The sequence below is a fragment of the Quercus suber genome, unplaced genomic scaffold, assembly GCF_002906115.3.
Source record: "Quercus suber isolate HL8 unplaced genomic scaffold, Cork oak 2.0 scaffold_204, whole genome shotgun sequence".
NCBI lineage: Eukaryota > Viridiplantae > Streptophyta > Magnoliopsida > Fagales > Fagaceae > Quercus > Quercus suber.
In genome coordinates, this window is record NW_027069662.1 from 338,590 (window position 1) to 362,931 (window position 24,342).

Here is a 24,342-nt window from a genome sequence, read left to right on the forward strand (position 1 = left end):
ACGAAGAGTTCCTATCGGTCGCACTTCAAAGACTATGAAGTATTTCAGCGTCTCATCAAAGCTAGCGCTGAATAGCACTCAAGAGTTTTTGCACTTGAGATTGTGGAAGGCAGTGATGGAGGTGAGGAGGACGTTTCATTACAACTAGAATATCAGTGCTCACAGGAGACATTTGCCTTCGGATGCCAAGAAGAGCCCATGCTTAACTTTAGAGGCAATAGGGGATCCAGTGGCAGAAATGAAGGTGGAGGCACTACAACAAAAAAACGTTTATTGCAACGAAAAAAACCATTGCAATAGCATTAGAGTCATTGCAATAGTTGATATAAGATGTTGCAATAAAATTTGAGGCAATAGGTTTATACAACAAAAATTTTTGTTGTAATAAACTCCAAATATTTTAATAATAACTTCGATGCAATGATATATATACTGTTGCAATAAACAATTTATTATTTTGAATATCTTGTAAGTATAGGCTATTGTAGACAGGGAAAATTCCCGACCTATCACAAGCTGACACGTCACACTACCAAGTCCACAAAATGCAGCCAATTACAAAGCGCCACATGCTACTGCTAGGTTTTACTATTGCTATTCAGAAGCCAACAGAAATTCGCCAAGTGTCATACAAGAACCAATCACACATCATCGCACGTGTAAGCGATGACACAATCAGCCTCGCACGTGCAGGCGATGACGTAAGCGGACCAATCAAGCTCTGCCACGTGTCACCAATCAGACTCCGCCACGTGTCGCTTACCTACCCCAAAACTCCTATAAATAGAAGCCTTCCTAAGCCATTAGGAGGACACCAAGAGCCATTTGAAGCACAAGCAGCATCAGAGGAGATTCAGAAGTCCAGAAGCTCTGCCGGAACCAAGCTCTAAAGCCTCCAAGAACTTCAAGAACTTCAACTTCGAATACGAAGAACATTCGAAGAGAAATCATCCAAATCATCCACCTAGATCCAAAAGTTTGCGGGAATCAAGCCTAAAGTGTCCGAAAACACCAACAAAGCACAAATCAGTGAAGCTCTGCGGATTCAAGCCTCTAAAGCCCCGAAGAACTTCCACCATAAATCTGAGAACACGAAGAACACACGAAGAACACGAAGAACACGAAGAACACGAAGAACAAAGAATTTCTAACAAGCTCATAGCCAGAGATTCATTGTAATTCTGTTTTAGCAATCTTCGATCCATTCCTCAACCAAATTGAAGGATATTTTGTGTTCAAGTCACAATCACATCATCACAAATCCAAATCAATAAGTCTTGCAAGGAGATCGAATCAGAGGATCACTCTTTTGTAATTACAGAGAATTGTACCACACAATCATCAATACAAATTTACATTTGTGACACTATTTTACTTGTTTGATTTATTTCGAACTAGAAATTTAGTCGTCTACAGCTATTACTTCATGAAACTTATTGTAATATATTGCAAATAATTGAACAAAATAAGTCGGATTAAATTACTGCAATGATATCTTATTGTAAAAGATAATTAATTCATTTTGTCATTGCGCGCGGTTGACTATGAAATAATTGATATCAAATTATTGCAACGAAATATTCGTTGCAATTACATGTTTGTCATTGCAATAAATTGTAAAAGAATTAATATCAAATTATTGCAATGGTAACTTCGTTGCAATAAGCTATTAGTTCAAAATTTTCGTTGCAATAGATTGTAAAAACAATTTGTATCAATTTATTGCAATGATTTTTTCATTTTAAGTTATTGCAACAATTTTTCCTAATATATTATAACTTTTATTGCAACTGAAAATTATAAGTTATTGCAACTTATTATTGTTGATGCAATAGTTTAACACCTTTAATTTACTATTGCAACCATTTTAACTTGTAGATGCGATATTTTATCTAAAACTACTATATACATATTTTGTTGTATTAACACTTGATGTAATAGACATTTTTTGATGTAGTGTCATAGCATTTTCACAACAATTTCACGATAAATCTTATGTGAATAGACAATTACTAATGGATAAAAAAGTGATGTTAGTTGTGAGTTTAGATTATAACTAATAATAACTTAATACTTAAGATTTATTGTGAAAAATATTGTGAATATAGCATTACTCATTTTATTTATCTTGCGTGAGCCATGCGTGTTTTCCTCTCCGACAAACAGCGGTTGCTATCAAAGTTGCATACACAATAAATCTTATGTGACCTTCTTGTGTACTTGCCAGCAAACAATGATAGCAACTGCTTATAAAATGTTTTAAGAAAGATTAAAAAGGGCCTCAAAAACCATTTGACATTGTTTAGTGAAGGGTTGGAAATCCATTTCAATCATGTATATAAAGTTTACAAAAGCGTGGCCACTTCACACCGAAGTTGAAAGTGATCTTTTTTTTTTTTTTTTGAGGAACAAGTTGATAAGTGATATGATTATAAAATAATTACTTTGCCAAACTTTTCTTTCATAACATATGTAAGAGTATATTATCTCTAAAGTTTGATCTTAATTTCCAATTAAATAATAAAGTTTTATTTGTGTTAATGTTTATATTCTCAAAATCCTTACAATTGGATTCTTTCAAAGTGATATGATTATAAAATAATTACTTTGCCAAACTTTTCTTTCATAACATATGTAAGAGTATATTATCTCTAAAGTTTGATCTTAATTTCCAATTAAATAATAAAGTTTTATTTGTGTTAATGTTTATATTCTCAAAATCCTTACAATTGGATTCTTTCATGAGGCTCTTAACAAAAAGTAACAGAAAATCATTTAAGGTGCATGCATTTTGAGATTTATCTAAAAGTCCAAAAAATCTCTTAATCTAAATTGCAGTTGTTACGTTGTCATTAAAAGTAAATTTAATCACATAAGAAAAAAAGCAAAAAAGGAAAAAAAAAAATGAAATTATTTTGCAAGCCACCTATCGAATGGTTCGAGCTCATCGCTGATGGATGTTCTCATGGCAATCCAAGGAAGTCAGGTGGTGGGGGTCTTATACTATTATTAGGGACAGTAATGAAGTCAATTGTTACTTTTACATTTTATCTACCCAATTTTTCAGATACATTTTCCAACAAATTCTCTATCACATTCTCTGTCTCATTTAAATATTATTTCTTCATTCATTATTTCTTCTTTTTTTAACAACTACACATCTTCTAACATTTTTTTATTCAACACCTGATTATTATAATAGAAAAAAATATTTGAAGAATGAACAGTAACTCATCAAATCTGATGAGCTACTGTTCATGAGCCAAAAAAAATGTAAAGTTTAGAGAATATATTGGAGACCATTTTTTTAGTTTCATTCTTTATTATAAAGAATATTTTGCCTTTAACTATACCATTGGAGATGCTTTCAAGTGGTTAAATACTGAAAAATTGTGGTTTAAAAAAAAAATAATGTGTGTAATAGGAGTTTTTTTTAAGGAGTGTTTAGTTCACAATTCTCAATTTAGGGTATTTACAGGCGTTTGGTAAGAGATTTTTAGTAACTTTATTTAAGTGTTGTGAAAATATGTGTGAATTAAAAAATGTTGTGTATTGTGGTGTTTAAATACTGAAAATTGTTGTTTAATAACAATACTAAATGAGCCATTAAACATTGTATTTAGAGAACTTCTCATACCAGTTTTCAGTTTTTAAATAACATTGCTCAATAACATTTTGTAAATACTAAAAAAAAAAAAATGTGGGACCCATAAATTTGACAATTCCCAACCAAATCTTCTCTCTCTCTCTTACACTATTATTCTTTACTTTTTCTTATTTCTTTCTTTCTTTCTTTTTTTCCTTCTCTTGCCGTTGCCACTCTCTCTCTTTTTTTTCCCTCTCTCTCTCTCTCTCTCTCTCGCATAGTTGCACGTTGTCTTCTTCTTCTTCTTTTTTTTTTTCTTTTTTTATTTTTATTTTTATTTTTTTAAAACTAGTTAGGACAGCATGTGTGGCACATGCTTGCCGTGGAAAAAAAGTACTATAATAGTTTTTTAGTACCTACTTGCTAAAGACAATATATCTATTCTCTAAAAATTTCTAAGAATGATAACGAATATCATCATCTTCCAACAATAAACAACTGCATTTTGCTAAGAAATTAAAAAAGAAAAAAAAAAAGATAACAAAAGGCTTGTGTCATTGAATATTATCATTCTAACTTTCTAAGAATTTTTATCATTTAAAACTCAAAATACGTAAAGAAAATTTTTAGGATGTTAAAATTTAGCAGGAGTAATTTAGACATTACACAATAAATATTTTAAGAATCACATAAGCTTTCATTAGGGTTTAACTGAAAAAATAATAATATGACATATTTGCTCTTTTACAAAATATTAAGGGAAAAATTGCATGATTTTTAAAGTTTAAGGAAGAATTGTAAACTACCCCAATCATAAAGGATGAAAAATGTTTTTTTCCTAAGTTTTTGTTTTTGTTTTTGTTTTTGTGTGTAAAACCATGTGTTTTTACTTAAAAATAGTGTGTAAAGAAAAAAAAATACAAAAAGTCAACTCAAAAAAATTGTATGTGAAATAGTGAATTTTGGCTCAACAAAGTTGATTAAACCAACAAAAAATTCCTAAAAACAAAACAAAATGACGCAACATTTTCATAATACCTTTATAATTTTGTTATATTTTATTTTAACTTGTAAAGAATTGACAGCTTAACAGTTTTGAAAATATTGTGACAACATCAAGATGTCTTAACATTTTTCACACAAAAAAATGTTATGTCCATGACATTTTCACAACAAATCATAAGTAGTAGGTTACTACAAGTTATTATTTTTGGGCAAAAAAGCAATTTCATTGGTAAGTTTAATTAGAACCAATAACAATTTACCATATTTGATTGTTAGGAAAGTGTTGTGAAAATTATTGTAGACAAACCAAAAATAATATAGCAAATATACTACAACTTTATGCAATCACACACACAAAAAAAAAAAAAAAGGGCTAGAAAGTTAAACAAACCATAATTACTGTAGCGAAATTACTATAACTTTTCCTATTCACTCTTTTTATATATAATATATATACATACACACACACACACATTGCACTTACAATGTAAATTTATATTGTAAACACATAAAAATTGGTAAATGTTGTACACATTTGCAAAATTTGTACATTTTTTTTTTTTTTGCAAATGTATATAATATTTGCTACTTTTTGTGTGTATACAATGTAGGCTTACATTACAAGTAGAAAGTAAACATATAAAGATCCTTTAAAAGAAAAAAAACATGCTCAAACCAAGTTGATGAACTTGAAGGAAAAAGAAGAAGGGAAAAGGCAAGTCACTAAATCAAAAATACTGTTCATAACACTATTCATGAGCTTATTATTTCTTTTTATATATAGAAAAAAAGAGCACAAATCGATGGCTGGAAAAAAAGAAAAAAAAAAAAGTGATGAACAGTACATATTGAACAAACCAAAAATATTGTAGCTTTTACACATTCACCCAATAAGTGTCACAACATTTTCACAAAACATTTATTTTCAGTTGTAGTTGATCACAGTTTCATATTTTATTATTTTATTTTGACTTATAAGAAATTGACACCTCAATAATTGTGAAAATATTGTGAAATTCGTTATGTCAGTATAACAATATATATATATATATATATGAGTTCTTATAAATATTTAAAAGAAAAAAAAAGTACAAACAGAAGACTAAAACAAAAAAAAAAAACAAATGATATATATATATATGAGTTCTTATAAATATTTAAAAGAAAAAAAAAGTACAAACAGAAGACTAAAACAAAAAAAAAAAACAAATGTTGTAGCTACTGTAGCTATAGTGCCACTTGAACAAACCAAAGTGGCGTTGTAGGCTTGTAGCAACTATTCAAAACTTGGGAAAAAAAAATGGCTCACTACACCAAAAGGAGCACTGTGGAGACATTGCATCTTCTTATATAGTTAGTAGAAAAAGGAGCACAAATCTGGGGAAAAAAAAAAGGTACATATTAAACAAAGTGGCTCACCAAAATTGCACTGTAGATGAACAGTGAAAAACACTGAATGAACAGTGCCAAATTACTGTAGCGGCGTTGCCAATTTTATATATAAGATAAAATATCCTAGTTGATGGGTTTTTGTTTTGGCCTTCTCTGTTTTTCTTTTTTGAGTTTAGATGACCAGTGATGCAAATTGGATTCATCAATACAATTTTGTCTCAACTAAAAAAAATAGCAATTTGGCTGGGTTTGCATTGACTCAATGGAGTTGTTCAAGACTTGCAGAGAGTGAGATGGGACGAAGAGGAAAGAGAGAATAAATAAATAATTATTTTACTGTTTATGTTAGAAAAGTTACACTTTTTTTTTAAAAAATACATACATATATTAAACATACAGTTATTTTAAATCAATAATCAAGCGCCAAAAAATACATAACGTAATTTTCAAAAAGTTAAAGATTACCACCACAATAATGCAACAACGACAATGTTTCCAGTGAATCTGAAAGACTGTATGGAAGAGGTGGTTAAGTACACTCCCTAGAATTTGATCTTGGACTCTCCAACTCCTACTGCTCCAACCTCCTCAAACTCGATCCCCACACCACCAATACAACCGCTAACTATTTGATAAATTCATCACTTTTTCTTCTTCCTCTTCTTTAATATACGGTTATTTTCTTGCTTATTAGAAATTTGGGCAAATTGTGAATCCAAACGTGTTCAAGAAGAGAGCCAAGTTAGTTAATTGGTTAGCGTAAGATTGCAAGACTTAGGCCTAGACGTGTCGGACACGCTAGGAAACTTCTGCTTAAAGTGTCCTTATTTTGTTGGGAGAAATTTTTATTGAAAATGAATTCCTTTTAATTTTAGACAATTTTTTTATAAAATATTTTGATAGTTATAGACAAAATATGCCTATAATATCAATTAATTAATTAATCAATTGTAGTATCCCACTGTCGTGTCCTAATCTTTCAAGAATTTGTGTCATTGTGTCCGTGTCAGTGTTGGTGAATTTGTGTCTATGCTTCGCGGTTGTTAGTTGGTTATTTGGCTAATAAGATTAGCTAATAACTTGTATTTATTAATAAATAAATAAAAAGACTTGCAAGATGAATACTTGTGGTCCACAGCATTATAACATTGAAGAAATAAGATGCAATTTTCTCACATTTTTCTTAAAATTTTATCTTTCTCAATTCCTTTCTCTTGGAAGGTGACTATCTCGAATTAAGTTAATTCTCGTTCTTTTATTTTAGATGAAATTTCAATATGGGTATGAAACACCCTTAAATGTTTAGACCTCAAAATATAAAAATACCAATTCAAGCTTTATATCAAACAATTAATGTGCGGAACATGATAATAAGCCAATAACAGAATTGATAGACAATCTAAGCCAAATATAAACACATCCACAGCAGTAAATATAAGGCAAAGATAAAGGGAAGAACGATGTAAACACACGGACAACACACGATGTGCTATCGAAGAGGAAACCAAAGTCTTCGGCGTAAAACCTCTCCGCCGCTCTCCAAGCGGTGATAAAATCCACTAAAGAATGCAGTTGGGATACATGAACAGCAGAAGACCCTCCAAGCCTAATCTACTCAGGTACCTAAGCCCTCCAAGCTTCTTGCTCCAACGAGGTTACGCCGAATCTATTTCTTCTTTAGCTTCTCGGATTCCGCTACTTGACCATAGCATCAACCAATGTATATTGGTTCCTTCCAAATTGCTTCTCTCAGCACCAAATAAACATTCTTACAGACGTGGGTGTGATAAGATAAGGATTTGGTAAAAGACCTCTCAAGAGTATGACAATGGAGAGGAAGAGAGTAGAGGAATTTGTAGAGTTTCTTAGATGAAGATTGGGGATGAGGCAATCTTGTTTTTCTCTAGGGTTTTCTCTCACAAAATTCTCTTTGGAAGCTCTCTACATTTAGTGGGTATAAGGGTCTATATATAGTGAGGTGATATGAGAATACGAAGAGACACATTTTTGCCAAATAGGGTAAATTGGCGGCTTGGTCTCTCGGCTTGTCCAAGTCACGAAATCAAGTCACGACATAACGGCCTGGCCAGCTTGGGACTTTTGTCCTGTAGTACGATAGTTGGCGCGACCCTTCAGCTTCCTTGCGTGCATTTCACGTGCCTGAAGTTGGCAACTTGCAGCCGCGAGCCACCCGCGAGTCCTAACTGCGAAGCTCTGCTTCTTTGCACATACTTGTGCTTTTCTTCACAACTTCTCACACACTACTCTTACAATAATCCCACCTAAATACAGGGTTACTAAGTGCTTAATTTACAAGCAAATTGGCACGGAATAAAGCCAACACGATGGTTGATAATTTTCAACCTTACAATCTCCCCCTTTGGCTATTCCATGACAAAACCCTAAAACAAACTCTAGATTTAACGCGTGAGTAGGGAACAGTTGGAAAACTCACTCACACCTAACTCTAGAATCTGCGAAGCTTTAGAACCATAAGAATAAGTAACTCCTGAAACATAAGAACACAATAAGCTCATTGTATACAGAAACTTGTAATGCATATGAAGCAAGCACAATGTGATCATGCACAATGGAATAAAGCAATAAACCATGGCAAGACCAAAATAGGTAATCACTATAGCTAAGTGATCACAATACTCATTCACACTTGAAATGAACATCCGGACATTCAAGATAATAAACACAAGGTAAATTACTTGAATGACCAACACTTAACCAATGCACAGTACATGAAGTATGTGCATCTATGAACAATCCTACAACGGGCACAAAAGTGTTAGTACTTAGAAGAAAATGCAAGACATTTAGTTGAAAGTACTAATTTAACAAAGCACAAAGGCTGCATAAAGCATGGCACAAACCACAAAGGCCTACAGATTGTGCATAAACAAACCCTTAAAGCTTACATAAGCAACATGGATACAAACCAAAAACATAAAAAACTGAATGACATCATATTATATATGCTGAAATAAACAACTACCACCACAGTATTTTGAGTTATCAAAGTTTTATATACAAAAAAACAAAAGAAAAAAATGATGAAGAAATCTTCCCCTCAAAACGAGCACTCCCCCTCAAGAGCTGCCCCCAAAAGTTCTCCCCCTTTTTGACACGAATTGCCAAAGGGTCAGTGCTGCAATTTTGAGAAAATGCCATCAACTTGAGCTGCCAAGACATCAATTTGGTCCTGCATAGCGGCCAATCTCTTCGACTACTTTCTCTGGCCATCACTGAGGGTTTTCTCCACTTTCTCAAGATGTTTGTGGAGGTTATCAAAGAACATTTTCAACTTGTCAGGCTGAGGAGCAGACTGTCGTTGTGAAGTGCTTGGTTGCTGTGAAGTATGGATGGCATGGATAGGTGAATCTGGCTTAGGAGTAGAAGAGGTAGCAGAAAATAGATGAGCACTCTTTGGAGTTTTGGATGAATGACTCCTGCTGGCTTGTAGAGTGAACATAGAGATAGGTCGAGGTCGAGCAATCATGGTCCCAACTGAGGGAGGAGCGACACCGTCTCTTAGAACAAACTTCATAATAAGACTACAGAATGGAAGGCACCTTCGTGCTACTGTTCGGGTTGCTGTCTTTCTTATGATGTGATAAATATGAGCACAGATGTCAATGGTGGTGCTTGTGATGAGATCACATAGAAATTGTGCCATTCCAAGGTTTATATACACCGTGTTGGTCAGTGGATAGAGGTTTGAAAACATGATCAGCTTCAATGTTGTCAAATCAGGTGAAAACTTGGTAGTACTAATGGAAGTGCTGGCACTGGAAATGTCATGGTCAGGACCAAGAACATAGAGAATGTCCTAAATCATTGGAGTACGATCATCATACGGAGTTAGATCGTCATCCGCAGGTTGTGTGATTTTGAGAAGGTCAGCTATGGTGTCTGGACTAATGATGAACTCTGTTCCTCTTACCAGATAATGTAGTTCAGTCTCAAGATCAACTGTGTTGGCAAAACACTCCTTCACTAGTTCAATCATTGGATCAACAAAATTTCCAAATAATGCTGTCCAATCTTTTGCCTCGAAGATCCGAGGGACAAAAGTGGTGTCCAAAGTGTCAAATTTGACCTCCCGTTCCACTATAGGAGTTCCCCGGTCAAAAATGCTTGAGTAAGCATCTCGGTGTTGAGGAGTTCTGAACAACTTAATATTGAGTTTAGTAGATGGCTGTGAGGAAGACCGTGTTCTTTTTGCAACAGGTAATGTGTCCTCTTCTGTCATAACCTCTTTTCCTTTAGAAGATTGTCGAGACATCTGTAAGAGAGCAAACATACAATAAAGTACCAGATGCAAAGCCACAGTGAACCAACATCAACTTAATTAGATTCAGTTAGGAATGTGGGGAAAAATTTCACTAAATCACAAACACAAGAAACAGATTAACATTCAGAGAAAAGATGGTTAAAATGATACACATTCCATACTGAAGCACAGACGCATCCCAAGGAGCACAAACACTCTAAAGACTACAGAACCATAGACAAATGACCCAAAACCACATACCAAATGCACCACATAAATCCCAAACCCATATGTCTAATGAGTAAAGAGAAACTCTATCAAACGAATAATGTTCAGACAAGAGACAAGCATATTGAGGCACAGACAAGATACAAAATAAACTCAACAACCAAATGCAATAACCTCAAACAATCATATTCACAATATTAGGCAAACCCATTTTTGGACACAGTATATCGTAGAACACATGTGCAATGTTCAAAACAAGAAGGTAAAGGTCAACAAAAAAAATGAAATGAGGGAAAGAAAACCCATACCTTACTCTTGATGTTTGATGAAGACATGATGTAGAAAATGAAAGCTATTTCAAAGAACCATGGAGTGTAGAGAAAAGATATTGAGGAGAAGATGAACAGCACTGAACTTCGAGGGAAAAACTGAAAAAATAGTTCTAAAATCTGTCTTTAAAATGCAAAACACGCGTTTTTCGCAACTGGATCAAGTTGCCAGTAAGTCGCCAGGTTAAGCTGCGAAACACTGTGAAGAGAAGAAACTTGAGAAATTTCTCTAAGTGTTTTTCGCTACTGGAAGGTCTACCCGCGAGGTAGTCGCTATATGAGCCGCGAAATTCTCTTACTACTTCTCGTGACTGGACCTTCCACCCGCGAACCAGTCGCCACACTGACTTGCAAAAACATGAAAATTCAAATTTTGGAAAAATTTTCTAAGTCTTTTTCGCGATTAGAGCATTTACTCGCCAGTTAGCCGCGAAAAATCTCTGAGTGATCTCGCGACTGGGACATGCGACTGGGCCAACCTGTGACTTAGTCGCCAAAACAGGGCAATACTGTTTTTGAAAATTTTGACCTTTTTGTAAAAACAAAGTACTTTCCAAAAACAAATCAAAACACTCAAAAATCTTTTTGTGTTTGACTAACAAAGATTGAGCATGTGAAAACACATTTAATCAAGTACAATCACACAAATGAATAAGACATTCATTGAACATAGACTTGTGTGTTGTGTGTGGATATAAAAAATGAGATAGTCCTTAGTCCAATGTGAAGCTTCAATGATCAATTCAATTAAGGCATACACAACTAGCACTAGATAATGTGATCTATCTCAATTATAGAAACATGCATATATGACCTCCCACAAGTACTTGTTAACAATTCTTTGAAGCTTTACATTTGGCTCCATATTCAACATATCATTTGCAATTTTTGAGCAAAGAAAATCTCATTGAGAGATAGATGCCTGAAATTTTTGATATTTCAATTGATGTGTTAGCCTTTGTCCTTTTGGGCATCATTTATACATTTTATTTTGGCTGCTTTCCCTTTTTCCTAGTCGAATACTAGTTTGTGCGACAGGCTTTTGTAGCTCTATATCTCTTTTCATTTGGAGATTTACATTTAGAGAGCTCTTTTAAGCATAAAAATAAAAAGTGGGAAGATATATAGGCATGAGTCTATGCATGTCTCAAGATCATCACAACCATTCACTAATCATTCATGACAAGGTTGAAGATCTATTTACAACAGTCACATAGATTTCAGAATTTCTTCCACAATGATATGAGTGCATGAGAGACAAGCTAAACTCGTTAAATGCACAAAGCCATAAGTACAAAGGTACAAGGCAAATCATGCTTTGAAACAAAAACTCAACAAAGTGATCAAACTTTTTAGATTTTCTATTTTTTATGTGTTTTTGGATTTTTGATACAAAAAAAAAAAAAAAAACAGTAAAAGATTGATCAAAGACATAACATAAAGAACAATGTAAAACATTTGAACCAAAGACACACAAAAACCTAAAAACTAGCAAGAAGCACACAAACAAGCATATACACACACGTGGGAAGTATTGATGTATGGATACGTTGTAATGCTTATGCATGAGTACCCTTCGTTACCCACACGTCACGTGCGTTTGGGATGATATCCTTGACGGATCGGGTACGAGAGTTAGGGCTGTCAAACCTTCGTGTGAAGCTTTCCAAGCAATTTGTGAACGCACCGATCATCTTCATCACGTCCACCATTCATGGATCACGTTTTTGGCTTCTTAGTTGCTCACCACCCCAAGTCCTCATATCATTTCTTCTTCCTCATGACCGAGGAGCACTTACATTGTTGTCTGCTCTCAGCTTTTGACAGTTACGTCTGGTATGTCCTTGCAATCCGCAATAATGACAAACATACTCCATTCTAGGACCTTGCTGCTGTCTTGGGAGTGATCTTCCTCTAGTTCCATATCTGGATTCTGATTGATTACTAGACTTATGTAATACCCGTTGATCAGCCACATTCTTCTTCTTTTCAGCTTTAATTTTCTCAGGACTAGACCTATCCACAGTCGTCTCCTTAGCCTTTACAAACTTCACTTCTTTGGTGACATTTGCTGATGAGCTACTTCCTCTGGCGTATCCCAATCCGAATTTGTCTGAGGCATGTTTTTGAGATGAAATAACATCATCTAACTTCCTGGAAGAGACACTATCTATCTTGGCATGAGCTTCCACTACCTCTTGCTCAAGGAATCTCACTTTTGTGTAAGCTTCTGACAGCTCACCATTAAGTGCTTCAATCTCACTTTTTGCCTCCTTGTATCGTGCTAGGAGACTTTTGTAGTCTTCCTCAGCCCTCTTCATCTTCTTAATGGCTGCATTAGCCACCTTAGCATATTCACCGGTCTTCTCAAGGAGTGAGTTGTAAGTCTCTTGCAATCCCACTGCTTCTCCAACTTCCTCATCTTTAGACTCCTCGATTATTCCAATAGACTCCAAATCAGAATTTTCGCCAAGCTCCTTTACAAGAATATCCAAATCCTCTGAGGTCTCCACATGAGTAATGGTCATGAACGCGGAGTAATTTCCTTCTCCGTCACAGCTCTCTTCCGAGTCAGAGTTTGATGAATCCGAGTCACTCAGAGTAGTGGCATAGACCTTTCCTTTGGACTTCAAATAGTTGGGACATTCCTTTTTGAAGTGTCCGTGTCCATTACACTCAAAGCAAGTGATTCCTTGAAATGATTGGGAATCTCTATCATCCTTCCTTCAAAATTCTTTCTTCTCCCTCCCGGAACTCTGAAATTTTCCTTTGTCACCAAATTTTCCACTATTTTTGAATTTCAAGAATTTTTGGAAGTTTTTTACAAGATACGCTACATCTTTATCCACTCCATCTTCTTCGGAAGGATTATCTATTCTTTCGGTGATGGTTTTAACAGCAAGCGATTTACTCGTCTTGTGGGAAGGTAGTCCAAGCTCATACGTTTGAAGTGATCCAATGAGCTCTTGGATATTAATTTCATCCAAATCCTTGCTTTCTTCTATGGCTGTGACTTTTGCCCGAAAGCTCTCCAGTAAAGATCTCAAAATTTTTCTCACCACCTTATTATCTTCAATCTTCTCCCTAAGATTGAATTTCGCAATTACAATTTCATTGAGCTTCCCGTAGAATGAATCAAATGGTTCATCATCCCCCATCTTGAGCTCTTCAAATTTGGTGGTAAGCATCTGAAGTTTTGTGTAATTAACTTTCTTTGTACCCTCATATGTCGTCTCCAAAATCTCCCAAACTTCCTTGGCTACTGTCATATGAGAGATCCTGTGGAATTCATCAGGAGATACACTACAAAAAATAGCATTTAATGCTTTACTATTAACATTGGCTGCTGCGAGAGCTGCCTTATCCCAAGTGGACTTAGGATTCGTCGGCTTGGTCCAACCAATCTCAACCGCATCCCAAACGGTATCATCTATAGAGCATAAAAATGTTCTCATTCGGACTTTCCAAAATGCATAATTATTACCATAAAAAAATGGTGGAACAGTGAGAGATTAAGACCTATCCATCTCAACAAGGGGTCAAGGATCACACTCAGGTATTAAAACCAGTACACTCTGATACCAATTGAAAGTTCAATATGGGTATGAAACACCCTTGAACGTTTAGACCCCAAAATATAAAAATACCAATTTAAGTTTTATATCAAACAATTAATGTGCGGAACATGATAATAAGCCAATAACAGAATTGATAGACAATCTAAGCCAAATATAAACACATCCACAGCAGTAAATATAAGGCAAAGATAAAGGGAAGAACGATGCAAACACACGGACAACACACGATGTGTTATCGAAGAGGAAACCGAAGTCCTCGGCGTAAAACCTCTCCGCCGCCCTCCAAGTGGTGATAAAATCCACTAAAGAATGTAGTTGGGATACATGAACAGCAGAAGACCTTCCAATCCTAATCTACCCAGGTACCTAAGCCCTCCAAGCTTCTTGCTCCAACGAGATTATGCCGAACCTATTTCTTCTTTAGCTTCCCAGATTCCGCTACTTGACCATAGCATCAACCAATGTATATTGGTTCCTTCCAAACTGCTTCCCTCTGCACCAAATAAACCATCTCATAAACGTAGGTGTGGTGAGATAAGGATTTGGTAAAAGACCTCTCAAGGGTATGACGATGGAGAGGAAGAGAGTAAAGGAATTTGTAGAGTTTCTTAGATGAAGATTGGGGATGAGGCAATCTTGTTTTTCTCTAGGATTTTCTCTCACAAAATTCTCTCTGAAAGCTCTCTACATTTAGTGGGTATAAGGGTCTATATATAGTGAGGTGATATGAGAATACGAAGAGACACATTTTTGCCAAACAGTGTAAATTGGCAGCTTGGTCTCGCGGCTTGTCCAAGTCGCAAAATCAAGTCACGACGTAACGGCCTGGCCAGCTTGGGACTTTTGTCCTGTAGTGCGACAGCTAGCGCGACCCTTCAGCTTCCCTGCGTGCATCTCACGTGCCTGAAGTTGGAGACTTGCAGCCGCGAGCCACCTGCGAGTCCTAGCCGCGAAGCTCTGCTTCTTTACACATACTTGAGCTTTTCTTCATAACTTCTCACACACTACCCTTACAATAATCCCACATAAATACAGGGTTACTAAGTGCTTAATTTACAAGCAAATTGGCACGGAATAAAGCCAACACGTTGTTTGATAATTTTCAACCTTACATTAGAAACTAATGCGTTCATTATATTATAATTATACCTCTTTAGGTTTGGCAATTTAACATAAAACTTAAAATATTTTTAGACACGTTTTTCCAAAAAAAAAATTGAATTTGAATCTTAACAATATAGGCAAAGTTTTTATTACTGGTATTGCTCGGCTTTGAAATTTTTTTTTTTTTTTGGCAAGTTATACACACACCTAGGCTTCACTTTTATTTGTACTTAGCCTGGAAAAGGGAGGAGGGTTGCTATAATTGACAAACAACATAAAATTTAGTCAATTTATCATAGATGAATCAATTTCTACATATACACCTTAAGCCATGCCAACCTTGGCTACTTTGTTGAGGATTAATAATTGACCACAAATTCTTGTGATTAAGGATTGGTTGTTGTTGTTGTTGTTGTTGTAAGTTATAGAGGCACCTAGTGGGTCCTTAATAACCCCACCCTATCCTATTATTATGGAAGAAGGAAGTAATAGTTGAACTATAGTTCCTTGTCATTGCTGAGTTATAAAGTTTAGAGGATATTGCAAACTGCACCATAATTAATGGGGAAAGTGCAATTTGCATTGGAATTTTAGATGTCTGTTTTATTACATTCAAGGAGTGTTAATTCTTTATGGTTCAAACTCCTTATGCAAAATATTTTGAAGGAGTCCCTCCATATCCCTTATACAAGTGTCTAGCGTAAGCTTTATTAGAATCAATCAATTCTAAAGCCTTTTGTAGGACGTATAGCAATTTAAAGTTTATCCCTGAAGGAAGCTCCTCTAAGTAGGAAGAAAATGAATGGCAGGAGCTGGTTTTGGTTAAGGGATCGTAAATTGTGAATGTAAGTTTTAAATTTTTAACTGAGGGTGTTGATGAAGTGCAAATCGTCAGTCTTGTAGGTTCGTCCAGATGGAGTTGGGTCCTCGTCAATATCTCTGCAAATGTGGGACAATGGCTCCCGTAAGATGGTCAATGGTGTGGTGCTTGCCACCATGCCTCTGTTGCCAAAGTCAGTATATAGAAGTTTTTAGAGAATAATAAGAGAGTACTGAATATCAAAGCATCTACCAATATTTTTGGGTTAGTCTGAAGGAGGTTTCTCCTATTAGGGTTCTTGCTGTAGTCTTGTAAGCCCACAAGACATTGGACAATTCCTTGGGCTAGTCTCCATTAGCGTCATCCAACCTGGCTTTGATGATTTTGAGTAGTGTTCTATTAGTCACCTCCGTCTGTCTGTTTGCTTGTGGGTGTCCTGGGGATGAGAACTGATTCTTGATCCCTAAACTTGAACAAAAATCCTTGAAACCTTGACTGTTGAACTGCTGCCCATTATCTGATATGATCGTCCGTGGAATCCCGAACTCGCAAATTATGTTCTTCCATATGAAGCTCTGGATTTTTGCTTCGGTGATGGTAGATAATGCCTCCGTTTCAACCCATTTTGTATAGTAAGCGATAGCGACTAGTAAAAACTTTACTTGTCCTTTACCTCAGGGTAGTGGGCCGACGATGTCAATTCCCCATTATGCAAAAGGCCAAGGGGAAGCTATCGTCTCCAGTCTCTCAGCTGGAAGGCGTTGAACATTCCTAAACCTCTGGCACTTGTCACACTTCTTGACGAGCTCCCTTGTGTTTGCCTGCATAGTAGGCCAGAAGTAGCCTATTATGATAACTTTGCTTACCAAGGACTTGGGGCCTACATGGTCTCTGTAAATGCCTTCATGGATCTCTTCTAGAATATACTTGGCTTCCTCTTCGTCGACACACTTCAAGTAGGGCATGGAAAAACCTCTCTTGTACAGGGTGTCATTCAGAATCGTGAATTTGGCTGCTCTCTTCCTGACCTTCCTGGCCTCCTCGACGTCTTATGGAAGGTGTCCGTCTTTGAGGAAGGATGTGATCGAGGTCATCCAGCTACTTGTGCTCTGGATTGTAAATGTAGAGACTTCTTCAATGCTGGGGTGTTTCTGGACTTCCATCTCTGAGCCCATGCTCGTTGATCTTTCTTCTGGCGTTGCTAGCTTTGCAATCTCATCTGCTATCATGTTCTGGCTTCTGAAGATCTGCTGAAATTCCACCCTATCAAACTCCTGTGTTAAGTGCTTCATCAGCCTGAGTTATTTTTGCATTCTCTCTTCCTTTGCTTCATATTCCTCCTTTATATATCCTATTACCAACTTAGAATCACTCTAGAGGAGCAAGTTTTTAGCTCCTAGTGCTTTTTCGACCCCTAGCCCCGTCAATATTCCTTCGTACTCGACTTCATTATTGGTGGCCAGGAATTTTAGCCGAACTCCATATTTAAGTGTTTATCCGTCAGGGGTGATGATAACGACCCCTACTCCTCCCTTCTTTTGGGCTGACGAACCATCAGTTTGTATCGTCCATCGTTCTGCTTTGTCGGGAGGTTGTCCTCGTTTGGGATGGTGAACTCGGTGATGAAATCCGCCAATACTTGCGGTTTAATAGTAGTTCTGGGGTGGTACTCAATGTCGAACTGGCTAAGCTCGATGACCCATTGGACCATTCTCCCTGCTGCCTCGAGCTTGTTCATGGACTTTTAATTGGTTGGTTCATTATTACCAAGATAAGGTTCGCCTGAAAATAAGGTCGTAGCTTACTCGAAGCTACTATTAATGCAAATGCAATCTTCTCAATCCTCAAGTACTTGGCTTCTGCCCTTTGGAAAGCTTGGCTAACATAGTAGACTAGGAGTTGTTTCCTATCCTCTTCTCGAACCAAGGCTGTACTCACGGCTATGGCTGATACTGCCAGATATAAATACAAGTTTTCCCCCTCCTTGGACGGACTTAGGAGGGGTGGATTGCTTAGGTAGTGCTTGAGTTCTTGAAAATCTACTCACATTCATCAGTCCAAGCAAAAGCTTGCTCCATTTAGATGAACCTACAAGACTAACGATTTGCACTTCATCATGTGTCATTCAATACCAAATTTTCTTTATGTATTATTAATCTAACAAATGTTTTCTCTCATCAGGTTTTGAAGCCTGTTGTCTATGAACTTCATGTTGATGAGCCTTTCTTTTCACAACTAAAAGGTATCAATGTGTTTCTGCTATGAATCTCCATCTTTATTGTTTGAGTTCTTTATTGTTTGATTAGATTTCTTTGTCATAACTAGAGAATTTAACTAAATCTTTGTCATAACTATGAATCTCATCAATCATCATTGCCATTGAGCTCTATCTCAAAAGGCACCTCCCCCCTTTGTAAGAGCAAGGTGAAGGGTGAGGTTGTGAGTTCAAGGCCCATTAGATGCGTGTGTATCTTAACAATAAAAAAGTAAAAAGAAACCATGAATCATGTTAGGCTCTAAAGATTTAGAATTAAATGTTTAGAGTCTCAATTTGTATATGTTAGCAAACTGAGAACAAAAACATGTTTAAAATAGGTGTTAGACATTGCTCAAAGTGTTTCAAGTCAAGTCTCAAGAATATTCAAGCTGTAGGAAAAAGAAGTCAGTTTCTATGAAGTTCGATCGAACGAAGATCAGTCTTGACTGATCAAAAATTGCAAAAAAATAATTTCTGCAGAATTTTAAATCAGGCCCAAGCCCGCGAAAACTTTTAGGGTTTCAATCCAACACTCCTAAGTATAAAAGGAAAACTCTAACTATGTTTTAAAGAGCTTTGGAATACTTGTGAGTTACTCATGTGAGATCTAAGAGTTTCTGTACCTTCTAAATCTACAAGTATCTATCGGAACAAGATCTACAATCAAGTGCTGGTGGAATCTAGTTGCTGCAAGATCAATAAGCGGTGATCTGAAACCTTTGAATAGGATCTCAAAGTCACAAACATGGAAGCTTGTGTTCTGCAAATCCAAGAGAGAAAAAGTATGTGGATTCGGAGCTTTCACATGATCGTGTCAGTAAGTTACTATTGGAGGTAGTAATAGATTTAGGATTAAATCTTTTGTAAAAGCTTCAATTCTCTTTTAGTGGATTTGTTTTACCTTGAGAATAGTTAGGTCAAATCCTCCCTAAGTTTTTACCTTGAAACTACTCGTTTCATTAGTTTTCTTGGGTGACCATATCGGTGTGTTCTTTACTTTTCCGCTTTTGTACATGATATAATCTTTCTCTATTTAACCTAGATCTCATAATTAACATAAGTAATCACTTGGCTAATATATTAGGTTAAACAATCTGTTTGAAGGGGTGTAAATAAACAAACAAATCACATCTCCTTTCACTCTAAATCTTTTGATGTGTTATTGACAATCCTGTTTGAAGTGAATCATGTTTGGCAATTTGACATTGTCTATAGATGCTATGCCGTTAGTGACTATAATAGGTATGAAAAAAATCCACTTTTATGCATAAATCAGTAAGAATCAGTTGGTAAATTCCTTTTTATGTACTTTCTCTCACTCTCTCTCTCTTTTTCTTTTTTTGACATATAATTCTTTATATTCATACTTTTTAATGAGAACAAGGATGGATGGGTTTTCATGCCTACCATGGATTCCAGATGCCAGCACCAAAATTCAATGTTATGTATGTAGGAGGTGTAATTTTGTTTTGTTAGTTTTTTCACTGATTCTAAATTAATCAAAAGGTTAGAACATCAAAAACATAGAATTGGGGTCATGCTATACTCCTCAGCCTAAGAATTTTCCCTAAGAACACTTTCATTTGAAATGACAAGGTTCCTCTCAATTTTAAGTAGAATGAAGATAGCCCATTTCACTGTTCATATTTTATTTTTTTATATCTTAAAGGTATATATGATGACACTAGAAGACATCTTTCGATTTGTAATGTTTAAAATCTGAACCATGAAATCAATTCATTTGAGATATAGAGGGTCCTATTCCCATTTCCATTTAATCAGATTTGATCAACTTTTGCTTAAAACGTAATATGTAACATATACATGCATAAGAGTATAAAACAAGGTCACTTGAGCTAATTTCTCACCCCAAAAGTAGACAGAATATACCCATTAAGGTAAGTATGCGTTTGGTCAGCTTATTTGCGATGAGACAAAAAGTGAATTTAAGCAAATAAGCTGGCTTATCATATAGTTTGATTATCCAAAATAAGTTTGAATTATAAATATATTAAATTTTATCTAGGATCCTGATAATCTTTTCTAATTCAATATTCCCAAAGTTAAATGATGGATTTTCTGTATGTTTGGTAATTTTACTCATTGTTTCTTTGTCGATTGATTTGCATTAATTTTTACCTTTTATGGTCACAGAATTGGTTCAGGAACTTTAATCCATTTCAACAAATGTGTGGTGTTTAAATTTAGGTGCCGATCTTGTTTTTGCAATTGTTAACATATATAGTGTTGTGGGCTTTAGGCCCAATTGGATTACTTGTATAGCACATATTCTTGTACTACACTTTTGCTTGTACTGCACACATATGCATCCTATATAAAGGCACTCATGTATATTTTATTATTTGGTGAAATACAATACAAATTATTTAGTATTTTTAACGTGATATCAGAGCCACTGCTCTAATTTTCTTGTGTCTTGTAGCCTTGTCTTTGTCGGTATTTCCCGCTGCCTCAACTTCTGCAGTCAGTAAGCCCTTTCAGTGCCCTCTCTCGACTGCTCCGCTGCTATTAGAGGTCCCCAAGGTTGAATCTCCACCACCAGAAGCTCCTTCTCCGCCGCCAAGACCACTGCCATTGTCGGATTTGTCACCTTTGACCTCCAATAACAACACAAGATGTAGACCGTCAATCGATCTACTCAACTCTGCCAGAAACTTCCATATTTGAGCCTCCACGCTCTCTCACATGCCACTCAAAGTTTCGGCGAGACAAACCATGCACCTCACATGCCTCCACGCGTTGTCACTCTTCTTCACGCGCCCGATCTGGACCTGCTGATGTCATCTATTACACCATTTATGCCATGTCAGCCCTAGGTGACGTCATCATTGCCACGTCATCAGCTGACGTCACTAGCACGTCATCAGCTGACGTCATCTTGAAGTTACCCACTTACGTCATCCACAAGTAAGTTGCTTACGTCATCTTTGACCTATTGCCATTGACCTTGACCTGCATTGACTTTATCTATTGACTTTGACCTGCGTTGATCGTTGACTTTTTTCCATAGTTGACGTTTTGCAGTCTATGTGCTCTTTACCTACTTTTACGTGTAGATTTCATTTTTACAATCCATTTTTGCATATTTTGCTTCTAAGTGTGCGTTTGTGTAGAAATTATTTCTACCCGCGTTTGCGTTTCAGGCGTTTCAATGGTTTCACGCATTTTTTAAAAAAAAAATTGAGAAGCACGTGAACATAAACCTGCCAATGGGTCCCATGCATTGTGCACGGGACCCACCACCTCGTTGATAGCCAAAATTTGCATTGGAATGGCACTGTTTAGTGGGTCCCGTGCATTATTCATGGGACCCACAAACCTCTTTTTTCAACAATTTTTTCATTAAAAATGGGTCCCACAGCATTATTCACACAATTAAAAATTATTTTGCTACAATGTTTTCAATTTTCAGTTTTCAGTTTTCAGCAAAATAAGTTGTATCCAAAAGGACCCTAAATGAAGAATAAGGACAAGTCTTCTTCTTGTTGCAATAATCATCGATGACAATTCAGCAAACGTTTTGGCCACAATATTGAGACTTGCTATCATCGCAACAAATCAATTGTTTCAATTTCTACTGCTACTGTTGCTAACACTGAGAGTGTCCACCCAATGGCTCCCGTCTCTGCACAGTATAAGTCTTCAGGACGCACTTTCACCATGTCCACAGATGACCTTAAAAAAATCATCGCTAATGTCATTCATATGGTCGGTAATGCATTTTATTACTCTTCTCTTTCAGCTCTATTTGGTATGTCTCCTTCCTCTTGGCTTATGGATTCTGCTTGTTGCAATCACATGACACCTCACTTGTCCTTATTTTCTGAACTTAAACCTGCACCACACCCTCTCAATATTCACACAGCAAATGGTTCCACATTGTCTGGTCATAATATAGGTTTTGTTTTGACCTCCAACCTCTCGGTTCCTAGGGTATTTAATGTTCCTAACTTTTCTTACAATTTATTTTTTGTGGGACAATTAGTTGAGTTGGGTTATTGCATTATCTTTGATTATTCTGGGTGTATTGTGCAAGATCTGAGGACAGGACAGGAGCTTGGGACCGATCCCAGAGTTGTTCGTATGTTTCCCATGGACAACCTTCGTCTTCCACTTGTTGCTCCTATTTCATGCTTACCTCCTTTATCTCAAACTGTCCCAACAAAATGCATTGAGATTGGGATGGCTGAGATCAATGACGGCATGTCCATGTAATGGAGGTTGGAAATGGCAACAACGTGGGCAGGTGTTGGTGATTTGGGTTGCTAGGTTTTATGGCTTTTGTAGATTGTTTTGTTGTTGGTGGGTCGTTTGTTGGTAGTGGTGGTCATGGGCGTTTTGTTGCTGGTGGTGGCGGTGGGTTGTTAGGGTGGATTCATTGGTCCGTCGGTTTGGGTTGAGATCAAGTTGTGGGTTGGGACTTGATTTTGGGTTGAAATCGGGTTGTGATTTTGGCAGTGGGTTCTAGGTTGCAGTGTTGGCACATGTTGTAGGGGAGGTGGTGGTAGGTTGTGGGTGGTGGCACACTATTTTCTTCCTATTTTATGCTTTTATTTTTGTTACAGATAATGGTGGCTACCAGTGAGTGTAGGTTTGTTGGGTTAAGAACAAAGAGGTTTACTGGTGATAGTTGCTCTTGCAAGAATAAATAATAATATTTAAATTAAGTGGTAAAAAATTAGAACTTTTGATATTTGGTATATTATAAAAACAGGGTGTTAAAATAAATAGTTTTTTGAGTTGCTAAGAGCTAAAGTTTTTAGCATCACAATTGTGAATGCTCAAATCATTAAGTTAAATGAAGAAAAGCTCGGATTTTGTTTGTGAGTAAACCACCTCTCTACGGCTATGCAATTAAGCTATAAAAGAGGACCAATCTTATCTGTAAGGGATAATAAGAAGCTTTGCCTTGTCTACACCATAAGTGGTACCTAAAGCTGTGGAGCTAGGGCCAATCATTTTATAGGTTTCCTTTTGGAAAATCATAACAAAATAGTTTAAATTGAAAATTATAACTTTATAAGCTTTGGTAATTTAGTTCTTAAACAAGACTCATTAATAAGTCCCATCCATAACCCTGAAATTTCTTTCTCTCTTAGTGGGAAGGGAAGAGGGGGTATGTAACTTGAGTCTTAATTAAATATTTTTGGTATAGTCACCAACAATTAACTCTTGAAAACCTAATTGCTCCTAAGGGAAGCTTAGGAAATACAAAAATTGAAATAGCTTATCTAATTGCAGAATTTGTAGACAATTATATTGCAAATGCTGATGTTGCGGAAGCCTAAAGAAAGCACAAACGAAGCTCTATTTAATGGATCAGAAACTAAACTGTTAGTTTCTGGTAGTAAACCTCGAATCCATGAAAGGTTCTTTAAATCCACAAAGTGATAAATTTGAAATCCACTAGAGAAAAAAAAAATAGAGGAAACTCTAAATTTTATTAACAATAATTTATTTTGCCTATAGAGGCTACATAACATGAAAATACTAAAAAGACAAAACTCTAGGATGGTAAAGTTGTAACTTACAACTATTTTGTGTTGGTTTTAATTTTGTGCCAAATTTGATTGTAATCTCTTCAATCATATTTCCTTGAACGTATGTGGGTTTTCAATTGTAAGGGATGAGTGTGAGAGAGTGTGAAGACTCAAGCTTAAAAGGATGAACAAGTGGATTTCTCAAGTGTCTCGCGAGAAGCTTACCCACGAAAGAGTCACGTGTAGTGCACACGACTAGT